Source organism: Rhinolophus sinicus, chromosome 4, assembly GCF_057876585.1.
Source record: "Rhinolophus sinicus isolate RSI-liver-muscle chromosome 4, RSI-T2T, whole genome shotgun sequence".
Taxonomy (NCBI): domain Eukaryota; kingdom Metazoa; phylum Chordata; class Mammalia; order Chiroptera; family Rhinolophidae; genus Rhinolophus; species Rhinolophus sinicus.
The window spans coordinates 20,562,995-20,575,367 of record NC_142504.1 but is presented as its reverse complement, the minus strand read 5'-3'; the positions used below and the strand labels follow the sequence as shown (position 1 = coordinate 20,575,367).

At 34.4% G+C, this 12,373-nt stretch overlaps 1 protein-coding gene across 1 annotated transcript in view; it reads left to right on the top strand.

Annotated features, from left to right (window-relative positions):
- The window catches only part of LOC148758334 (histone deacetylase 9-like), a 178,204-nt gene that overhangs the window by 106,810 nt on the left and 59,021 nt on the right, over window positions 1-12,373 (top strand). The gene's annotated exons all lie outside the window — the stretch shown is intronic.

Below are 12,373 nucleotides of genomic sequence, written 5' to 3'. Positions count from 1 at the left end.
TAATGATTAGATTTATATAGCTTGCAAAGTGATCACTCTGATAAGTTTAATACCCATCTGACACCATATATAGTTATTAAAATATTATTGACTATATTCCCTTGCTTTACTTTACATCCCTGTGATTTGTACTTCTTAATCCATTTTACCTTTTTCACCCATCCCTCCACACCCCTCCCATCAGACAGCTATCGATTTGTTTTCTGCATCTATGAGTTTTGTTTCTTAATGTAGCATTTATCACTATAAAATTTCCTCTTAGAACTGCTTTTGTTGCATCCCATAAATTTTAGGATGTTGTGTTTCCATTTTCATTTATCTCAAGATATTTTTGGATTTCTGTTTTGATTTCTTCTTTGATCCATTCGCTGTTCAGGAGCATGTTGTTAAATTAACACATATTTGTAAACTTTTCCGTTTTCTTCTTGTAATTGATTTCTAGTTTCATGCCATTGTGGTTGGAAAAAATACCTGATATGATTTCAGTCTTTCTGAATTTGCTAAGACTTGTTTTGTGACCTAATATATGATCTGTCCTGGAGAATGTTCCATGTTTGAAAGAGAAGAATGTATATTCTGTTGCTGTTGGATAGAATGCTCTGTATATCTCTGTTAGATCATGATGATTTAATGTGTAGTTAACGTCCAATGTTTCCTATTGATTATCTGTCTGGATGATCTATAAATTGTTGAAAATGGGGTATTAAAGCCCCCTACCATTATTGTAAATTTGTCTATTTCTCTCATTAGATCTGTTAATATTTGCTTTATAAACTTAGGTGCTCCTATGTTGGACACATTTACAGTTGTTACATCCTCTTGATGAATTGACCACTTGATCATTTATAATGACCTTCTTTGTCTCTTATTATAATTTTTGGATTAAAGTCCCATTTTTTTCTCATAAGGTATACTACCTCTGATTTCTTCTGGTTTCCATTGCCATGGAATATCTTTTACATCCCTTCACTTTCAGTCTGTGTGTTGTTAACACTAAAGGGATTCTCTTGCAGGCAGCATATAGTTAAACTTTAGTTTTTTAATCCATTCAGCCACTCTATATCTTTTGATTGCAAAATTTAGTCCATTTACACTTAAAGTAGTTATTGAAATGTATGAGTTTACTATTGTCATCTTGTTGTTTTCTGGCTGTGTAGTAGTTCCTTATTTCCTCTCTTGCTGTCTTCTTTGGTAAATTGATGATTTTCTATAGTGGTATGTTTGATTCTCTTCTCTTTATCTTTTGCTTATCTACTATAGGTTTTTGTTTTGTAGTCATCACATTTTTTTTAGTTATAATAGTGTATTTTAAGCTGATAACATCTTAAATTCTAATGCCTATAAAAGGTCTACATTTTTATACTTCTCTCCCTCAATTAATGTTTTTGATTTCACAAGTTAAATCTTTTTATATTGGGTACACATTAACAAATTATTATGGTTATAGTTATTTTAAGTACTTTTTTATCTTTGAATCTTTACACTAGAGTTATGTTATTTACCCACTACCACTACAATATTAGAGTATTCTAAATTTAATTATATATTTATCTTTACCAGTGAGTTTTATGTCTTCATAAGTTTTCATGTTACTAGTTAGCATCCTTTCATTTCAGCTTGAAAAACTCCCTCTAACATTTCTTGAAAGGCCAATCTAGTGGTAATGAATTCTTCAGCTTTTGTTTGTCTACAAAGCTCTCCTTCTAAAGGACCAATTTACTAGTTATTCTTGGCCAGCAGTTTTTTTCCCTCTGCACTTTGAATATATCATCCCACTCCCTTGTGGTCTGTAAAGTTTCTGATGAAAAAATTCACTCATAATCTTAATGAGTTTCTCTTCTTTGTAGCACGTTGCTTTTTTTTTTTTTTTTTTTTTTTTTTTTTTTTTTTTCCACTTTTAAGATTCTTTGTCTTTATCTTTGCCAGTTTAATTATAATATGCCTTGGTGTGAGTCTCTTTAAATCCATCTTATTTGGTACCTTTTGGGTTTCTTGGATTTGGATGTCTGTTTCTTTCCTGAGATTGGGGTATTTTTTAGCCATTATTTCTCCAAATAAGTTTTCTGGCCCTTTCTCTCTTCTCCTTCTAGGACTCCCTATAATGTGCATTTTGATCGGCTTGATGGTGTCCCATAAACCCTTTAAGTTATGTTGACTGTTTTTCATACACATACACATACACACACACACACACACACACACACACACACACACACACACAAAATACCGGGAGTGCCAAAAAAAGTATACAGGTGGACAGTTTGGTCAACGTTGCTCAGGCAGTAGTTCGCCATAATCAGAAGTGTCGGGGCACTGATGGTAACCACTTTGAGCACCTCTTGTAGTTGCAAAAGTCAAACATCACTTTCATTCATCTTTTCTTATTGACATATATTGAGTATTACAATTTTAATAGGTTTTTTCCTTTCTTAAAATGTGTATACATTTTTGTCACCGTGTATGTGTGTGTGCGCGCATATTTGTTGTTGTTGTTACTCCAACTGAATGAGTTTTACTGCCCCCATCTTCAGCAACACTGATCCTTTCTTCCATTTGCTCTAGATTATTGCTGAACTACTCTATTGAATTTTTCAGTTTAGTTATTGTATTCTTCAGCTCTAAGATATCTGCTTGGTAATATTTTCTATCTCTTGTTAAATTATCTGTTCATGCATTGCTCTCCTGACCTCAGTGACCATCCTTATGATCGATACTTTGAATACTGTATGGGGTAAGTCATTTTTCTCCATTTCATTAAGATCAGTTTCTGAGGATTTTTCTTTTGCTTGGAATACATTCATTTTCTTTGACTCTCTTGGTTTCTACACATTAGATAAAACAGCCACCTCTCCCAATCTTGACAGATTGGTTTCATGTAGATTAACTTCATCAATCAGCCCTGCTCCAGCTCCTGTTTACCTTTCGAACCTTTGTGATTGTCCAAGCTACAGTCTTTGATGTTAGTGGTTCCTAGTAGTTGAGTATGTGCCAAGACCTGTCAGTATCCCTAAGGCAAGGATTACAGTCAGCACCTACATGTAGGCTGACCAGAAGCTGCACCCTCAGGTAGTAGCTGGGAAAGTACAGTCAGGTCCTTCTATGAAGAAACTGTGAGATGGGAATATTTGTCTGTTCCTTCAACACTGTGCCTGGGTGTATAGCCTATCGGGTGAGGGGTGCTTCTGTGCCTGTTTAAAAACTTCTTTGTTTGCTGTAGTCCTGTGGGACTCATGAACGCATGCCCTGCTGGCTATCAGAGCTGGGTGATTGGAAGACCCGTCTTATGCATAGCAGCCATAAAAGTTGGGGTGCTAGATATGTCAATAAGCACCTTCCAGGGACACTTGGTTTTACTGTTAGAGTGAACCAGAGAGCGAAGACAGAAGTGCCCTCAAGCTCTTTCAGTCTCTGGTGAAAATCACAATCAACCTTGATGTATGCTAAGTAGAAGCCATACTCCTCAGGCAGCAGCTTGTAAAGTCTGTAGCCAAACCCCTTCCAGGGAAAGACTGGGGGATGGGCAATTTTGCTTGCTTCTTCTGCACTGAGCCCTCGTGTGTAGCCATGGCAAGTACTTGCACACTTGTTAAGAACTGCTTCTTTGTCCCCTGAGACTCATGAATTCAAGCCCTGTTGGCTCTCAGAGCTAGCTAATTTGGGAGCTCATTCCTTAGGTGGGAAAGTTAAAAGATAGGATACTAGATGTGTGGTCCACACCGTTCCCTCCTTAGTGAAAGTTGGGGGTTCCCTCTCAATTGTGCCTGGGGTGGGGTTTATGGCGAAAGTGTGTCTCAACCTTTCCTACCCATTTTGATGTGGAAATTTTCTCATTGGCTCAGTGTGTAGGAGTCACTCCGCGAGTGTCTGGATTTCTCTCAGAGAGAATTGCTCCAGGTGTAGCTGTACATTCAGTACATCCATGGAAGGAGGTAAATCCAGAAACCTCCTATGTCATCATCTTGGGCCAGAGGCATAAAAATATTGGCATAAACTCTTTTTTCTGTTTTCCATTTATGAAATCTCTAGGCTAAGAGATAGGTATTATTTCCATCTTACAGAAAGTGATAATGAGTCTCAAAGAGGATTAAGAAATCCGTTCAAAATCAAGCAGCCAGAACACATTAGATCTAAGATTTTAACCTGTATCTACATCGCCGAAGATCATTCTTTCTTCTTTTTATCACATACATATTTTTCTGAATACTCTGTATACTTCACATCAAATTACCATGAGATTCACTTCAGATCAGAGCAAACTTTTGGACCAATTAATTGCAGTTATACAAATAATTCAAAATTTGTATGTATTCATTAAAGCTATCAATTCATTTATTTGTATAGTGAATGTATAGAAGTGTTATGACTATTTTATATATTTGTCTTTTTCATGAACTTGAAATATGACTTACTTATGAAATAAACATGTACCAAATAATTTTTTAAATCTATCATTCATGATATATTTTAACAGTAACTCATGCTTGTGCCTGTAGTATTTATGGGGGGAAACAAGTTATCTTTTCTCCCACACCCTGAACATATAAGTTTTATTGTCATCATTATCTTAAGACATATGGTGCTTCAACATGATTATTGTGCTATAATTATTGACGTAAATATGCACATTTTTAATTTGAAGGAAAATATGAGAGAGAAAACTTGAGCACTACTCAAGTCTTTATTGTATAGTTTTTGACAGCCCAATAACCCAAAGGATGTAACTATCTAATGATTAGTGTTATTATTAGTGGACTGCTATTTCAGATCACACAAATTCAAGGTGTCTAAGATTTTCTAACTATTAGAGTCTTTCTGAAATTCCTACAAACCAATGTCAAATGGAATGTTGGGTTTTTTTGTGGCAATTAAGGAGTGCAAAATTAAATGTTACTTCTACCTTATCAGTTGATGTTGGGCTGTTCTATTTGCCTACCAGGTAACATTTTACATATTTATCTATATTCTCAAATTACTTATTTGACTTTAAATATAGACACATTTTAAGGAAGCCGTCTGGTTTTAATATTTGCATTATTAAGGCTTATGCCAAATGTGCAGAAAATCTAACAGTAGGTTGTAGATTATGGCTCCATGGATGATTGACCTGCCCAGAAAGAAATGTTACCCAGTTGCAAAAGCCAAATACTTTTCCAACTATGCGAAAGGAAATTATGGATTTCACTGGCTCTCTTTGAGCACAGTGCTCTTATAATATCTGCATTTTGCCCACTGTATTCTTCCAAGTGAGGACTTCCAATGAAGATGGAGTACTTTTTCCTGTGATTGCTTTCTTTTTCTGTGTTTCAGAACAGATTCAAATTAGTCGTGTGAAGTTTTGTGGTATTCTTAATTTATCTGAGTTTACTAAAAAGCAAAATGGATGTGTTTTCTACTACCTTCCTTTCCCCTTATGCCTTTTATTTGCCTTTTTTTTTTCTAATTTTTTTTCCATTACAGTTGACATTCAGTATTATTTTATATTAATTTCAGGTGTACAGCATAGTGGCTAGACATTTACAAAGTGATCCCCTGATTAGTCTAGTACCCACCTGGCACTATATATAGTTACTACTATATTATTGACTATATTCCCTATGCTGTACTTTACATCCCTATGACTGTTTTGAAGCTACTAGTTTGTACTTCTTAATCCCTTCTCCTTTTTCATGCAGCCTCCCCCCATTCCCCTCTCATCTGGCAACCATCAGTGTTTTCTCTGTATCTATGAGTCTGTTTCTGTTTTGTTTGTTCATTTATTCTTTTCTTTAGATTCAACATATAAGTGATATCATATATTTGTCTTTCTCTGTCTGACTTATTTCACTTAGCATAATACCCTCTAGGTACATCCATGTTGTCGCAAATGACAAGATTTCATTTTTTATGGCGGAGTAATATTCCATTGTATATATGTATCACTTCTTCTTTATCCAGTCATCTATTGATAGGCACTTAGGTTGCTTCCATATCTTGACTATTGTAAATAGTGCTGTGGTGAACATAGGCATATATATATATATATATATATATATATATATATATATATATATATATATATATATAATTTGCAAAATAGTGTTTTGGCTTTCTTTGGATAAATACCCAGAAGTGGAGTTGCTGGATCATAGGGTATTTCTATTTTTAATTTTTTTGAGGACCCTCCAAACTGTTTTCTATAGTAGCTACGCCACTTTGCAATCCCACTAACAGTGCATAAGGATTCCCTTTTCTTTACATCCTCACCAACACTTGTTTTTTGATTTATTGATGATGGCCATTGTGACAGGTGGATATCTCATTGTGGTTTTAATTTGCATTTCTCTGATGATTGGTGATGTTGAGCACATTTTCATATTTCTGTTGGCTATCGGTATGTCCTCTTCGAAGAAATGTCTATACAGGACATCTGCCCAATTTTTCATTGGATTGTTTATTTTTTTGGTGTTGAGTTGTATGAGTTCTTTGTAAATTTAGGATATTAACCCTTTATTGGAAGTATCATTGGCAAATATCTTCTCCCATTCAGTAGATTGTCATTTTGTTTAGTTGATGGTTCCCTTTGCTGTGCAAAAACATTTTAGTTTGATGTAGTCCCATTTGTTTATTTTTGTGTTGTTTTCCTATCTCCTTTGGCAGAGGAGATATAACAGAAAAAAATATTATTAAGAGCAGTGTCAGAGAGATTACTGCCTATGTTTTCTTCTAGGTGTTTTACGGTTTCAGGTCTTACATTTAAGTCTTTAATCCATTTTGAGTTTATTCTTGTATATGGTGCAAGAAGGTGGTCAGTCCAGCTTCATTTTTTTTTCTTTTTTTTTTTGCATGTATTTGTCTAGTTTTCTCAACACCAATTATTGAATACACTTTTTTTACCCCATTGTATATTCTGGCTTCCTTTGTCATTGATTAAATGACCATATAGACAGGGGTTTATTTCTGGATTCTCTGTTTTGTTCCATTGATCTATGAGTATTTTTATGCCAATACCATGCTGTTTTGATTACTGTGGCCTTGTAGTGTAGTTTGATGTCAAGTAGTGTGATACTTCCTTCTTTGTTCTCCTTTCTCAAGATTGCTTTGGCTGTTTGGGGTCTTTTGTGGTTCTACATAAATTTTAAGATTATTTGTTCTAGTTCTGTGAAAAATGCCATTGGTAATTTGATAGTGATTGCATTGAATCTCTAGATTGCTTTTGTCATTTTATGGGCATTTTAGCGATGTTAATTCTTCCTCCCCATGAACATGGTACGTTTCCATTTATTTGTGTCGTCTTCAATTTCTTTCTTCAGTGTCTTATAACTTTCTGAGTACAGGTCTTTTACCTCCTTAATTAAATTTATTCCTAGGTGTGTTTTTTATGCAACTGTAAATGGCATTGTTTTCTTAATTTCTCTTTCTGATAGTTCATTATTGGTGTATAAAAATGCAACTTATTTCTGAATATTAATGTTTATATCCTGCTACTTTACTGAGTTCATTTATCAGTTCTAATAGTTTTTTGATGGAACCTTTTGGGTTCTCTATATATAGTATAGTGTCATCTGCAAATAATGACAATTTTACTTCTTTCTTTCTAATTTGGATGCCTTTTATTGCTTTTTCTTATCTGATGGCTGTGATAGGATTTCCAAAACTATGTGAATAGAAGTAGTAGACATCCTTGTCTTGCTCCTAATCGTAAGGAAAACGTTTTTAGCTTTTCACAGTTGAGTATGATGTTAGGTGTGGGTTTGTTATATATGACCTTTATTATATTGAAGCATGTTCCCTCTATTCCCACTCTGCTGAGAGTTTTTATCATAAATTGATGCTATATTTTGTCAAATGTTTTTTCTGCATCTATTGATATGATCATATGATTTTTATCTTTTATTTTGTTTACATGGTGTATCATGTTAATTGATTTGTGGATATTGAACCAACCTTGCATCCCAGAAATAAATCCCACTTGATCGTGGTATGTGATCTTTTAATGTGTTGCTGAATTCAGCTTGCTAATATTTTGTTGAGGATTTTTACATCCATTTTCATCAGGGATATCAGCCTATAATTTATTTATTGTCTTATTTTATTTTTTATTTTTTTTGTAATGTCTTCCCTGTATACCCTTTTGCCTGGGATGTCTGTGGTCATTTTATTATGTGAGCTAATCCTAGAGATCACATAGACTGTTTACATAGAACATTTAGTGACATTAGAAGGATGTCACCTAATTTAAAGTTTGAGACATATACCTTTTCTCTACATTTTTAGAAAGACCAAGCTTGAGATAAAGAAAGGGATACAAGTATCATTGGCCAATCTTAAACATGCCCATATGGGTATGTAGATGCTAAAAATTCCAGTAAGGAATAATTGAAATAATTATTTTTGGCTATATTAACTATTTCATAACTTTTATTATCTAGACATCTTATAGTAAATTTGATTAAATTATTATAACAACCTAAATACCATTTTGCCCCTTTCCATTGGCCATCTTCAATTATATAAGCCCAATCTAAAATGTGTTCATCGTGAACTAAAGAAAGAGAGATTTAAAGCATCTGTACCTTTCAATATTTTTTTCCATTGAGATTTCTTGGGGTTATGGATATAAACAAGAATATAGATTGCCCACAAGCTACTTTAAGGGTAACAGATGGATTTTGGTATATTGAACTTTAAAAGGTAAATTTTGGTGTGTCAGATCTATTAGTATACAGAGTAACAAAGCTAAGAGGAATAAGGATTTTTAAAAATAAAAAATGGAATAGAAATATATGTGTATTGTACATTATAATTTATTTGAAAAAAGGAAATGAAAATATAATATTTGAAACAATTTAAGGAACAAAGAGTTCTTCTCACTTCAATGACAATATAATTTATAATCCAAGGCCTGGTTTTCTGTATTTTTTTCCTGCGGTTCAAAGGTCATCATGACTAACAGCATGACTACGTTGAAGTTTTAAATTTCATTCCTTTAGAAAAGTAATATATAAGGCATATCGCATGTACCTCACCATTTTAAAAAGTGCATACGTACAGTTTTCATAGTGGTTTTACGTGGTAAGCTCTAGTTAAGAAAATAAGAAAGGACGTCTTTCAGATACCAGTTGTGCAATTTCAAATCCTAATTTTCCTTCAAACTCCCTTTTCAAGTGATTAATAGGGCAATTATAACTTATTATCTGGGATTTCACTTTTACAAATAACAAAATGTAGTAAAGGTTGAGCTTAAAACATTGGCAGAACCTACTTTGGCTCCTCAACACTGAACATGCAATTGAACTCAAATTAGGAAGGTCAAGAAGGGCCTTTTTGAGGGACTCTGCACTTTGTCAGATGTATTTATTCATGTGCAGAGGATTAGAATTCATAAACATTTTGCCAGTTTTTTTAATGCTATTTCTTTTCCTTGTTGTTCTTGGCTAAGCCATGTCAATACAGCAAAATGCTGCTTCATATGGCTGATTATCAGCAGAATAATATGTATTACATAACCCAAAGGAATTATAAAATCAGCAGGAACTCTTGGCTCCATATCTCAGTGTAGATACATAGATGGGTACCAAAAAGACTTGATTTTTATGAAATTAATTTATCTGAGTGTTATACCCAAAATAGGCATTTTTTTTCCTTTTTAAATATTTTTTTTTTATGAAAGTGATCTAGTTAGCAAAACATCTCTTAACTATTCTTTTAAGAAATGTGCACAGGATCAGTCAAAATAATATACTATTGGATTAAAACTAATTTGAGCATGGTACAGGAAATTCCTAGAGGCAACTGATTTTGAAGACATATCACAAGTCCATATTTTTCTTTTTCTTGGCAAAGTTTAGAACTTAGATTTATCAGTCCAATTAGTGTATGATGAATATTTTTGAACTTATTCAGTGAAGCACTTAGAAACACCAGCTTAGAGTGTACAGAAAAATAAAGTGGCTATCCAAATGAGAAGAATCATTAGGTTCCTTGGAATGGCATCAGAGATACTTAAGTGAATAGTCACATCTTTTTTAGAAGTAGTTATAGGAACATCTGTAAGGTTCTCAAAGAAACTGATTTTGGTAATCTGCATTTGTGCTGGCTGCCAATGTCATAGTTGCTATGAGGCCAGATTTGCTTACTGTTTTTGCAAAGCCAATTAGCAACACCCTGGGTTGCTTCCTGTGAAAAAAAAAATTCCCAAAAGGTGAGAAAAGCTTAAGCAGTGGGCATGCCTATGCAATCTAAAATAAAAACACTGAAAAACTTTAGGAAGCTAAAACGAGAGGACAGACAGTATTAAGAGCCTTGGGTGGTGAGTTGAGAACATAGCCATTAAAAGACCACTTGTTAAAACAGACTAAATGACAGTTTTAAGCTTGTTAGAGAAAAAAAATTCCATAGATATGGAAGCTGTTGAGATGATGCTACAACTTCTGGTACTGAAGGGTCAGCATATATTTGAGTCTATAGCATGTATTTTCTTGATCTCCCCATTCTTTTAAAAGTTTAGCTTCTAGGTCCTTCCTTCCTTCCTTCCTTCCTTCCTTCCTTCCTTCCTTCCTTCCTTCCTTCCTTCCTTCCTTCCTTCCTTCCTCCCTCCCTCCTTCCCTCCCTCCCTCCCTCCCTCCCTCCCTCCCTTTTTCCCTCCCTCCCTCCCTCCGTCCTTCCCTCCTTTCTTCTCTTTCTCCCTTTCCTCCTTCCCTCCCTCCCTTCCTTCCTGCCCCTTTCTGGTTGGGCCCCCCTCCCCTTTCTACTTTTCTTTGTAATAAGGGTTGTCTCCTGTTGAGTAGGCTCAGCTGCTTTCATTTGACTTGGATTTCAGCAACAGTGGCTAAACTTAGTGATTGTGGATGTTGATAATCTTTCCAAGATGACTTTTTGCTCTAAAGCTGCTGAAAAAGTCTCTTGAATTGACTCTAGTAAGTGTTGACAACCACCCCTGAGGTGAACTCTTGAGATGTTGTTGTCCAAGTTGCTCATCAGGGGTTTGTTTTCATTAGATTTTGAATGGGGAAGTAGTTTTGCCATCTTTTTCATCCTTTAGATTATGTATGGCCGACTCCATTGGGGAATTGGTGTGAATCTGGGAAAGCTTACAAGCTCCTATTTTGGAGCTTGCAATTCATGAGTAAAGGAAGGAAAAACTGGATACAGGGAAAACGTATGATAATCCAGAATAATATTTTTCCATGATCTTCTCTTAGACTTTGAAACCTATCCACACTCTGAAAGAGAATGTAAGGATAATCTAAAGAGTAAAATATTTGGAAAATATTATTTGAAGCTATTTCCCATGTAGATATGGCCTATGGTGTTGCATTTCTTATATTGAACAAGGTTTATGAGAAGCAGAGCCAAACTGATTGTGGATTTTTTGTTTGTTTATCTGTTTTAGCAAATGCTAAATGAAGTAGAAGTTACCTGGATAATTAAAAACTCCATTATGCAAATCTTCTGTACTGTTTGTGTTTAGGCTTTTCAGAAGGTGTTAAAAAGAATATGGCCAGGAATCTGGACATTTGATAGCGGTATGATTACCAATAACAGAAAGAAAACATTTATTTTCAATGATGAAGAAACATGCCAAGACATTCATTTATATATACATTCTTTTGGTACTTTTATCGGGCATCTACTTTGTGCCCAAAATTTCTGATACAAGTAAAAATTAAAAAATAAATTGGAAATGTAAGACCCTTTTTTTTAGCTATACCTGGATGGAGGAACATTTTAATAGAAGAAGTAACATTTAACATTGGTCTTGAATAAAAATGATATTTTGAGAAGCTAAAGTCAAAGGACAGGATTTAATCTCTTATAGTGGAAATGCATAGATAAAGACTTTGAGACGTCTTAGAATTCACTAATGGCTCTTTTTTGGATTTGTTTGTTTTGTTTTTGGTAGAAGAGAGGCTGCTTTAATGGAATAAAAGTAAATAATTAGGCTGGATTCATGGAATGGAATATCATGAGGAATTAGAATTTCCATGGAAAATATAGAAGTATTCAACAATTGAGTACCGTGCTTCGGGGTATTATAAACAAACTAGTGTACAATTTTTGGAGACAGCAGAATCCCACACAAGAAAACAAAAGTTTATTAAGGAAATAATCATTAGGAACAGTTTTCCCCAGATTATTAATAAACACAATAATACTCTATCAGTGGTATGCTGGGCTTGGACCTTAATAGTTTGTGAGAGCTCATTGTGTGTGTCTCTACTCAAATCTGAGTTCGGTGACATCACATTGGTAGCTTGAAATAGGCCGTGGTGAGAATATTTACACCACAGAAATCAGCAAATACTACAAATTACAGCTATTTCTTAGACAGCCAGCTGTAAAACATTTACCAGCATACCACCGCTACATGATGTGAAACAGGTCTTCTTAGCAG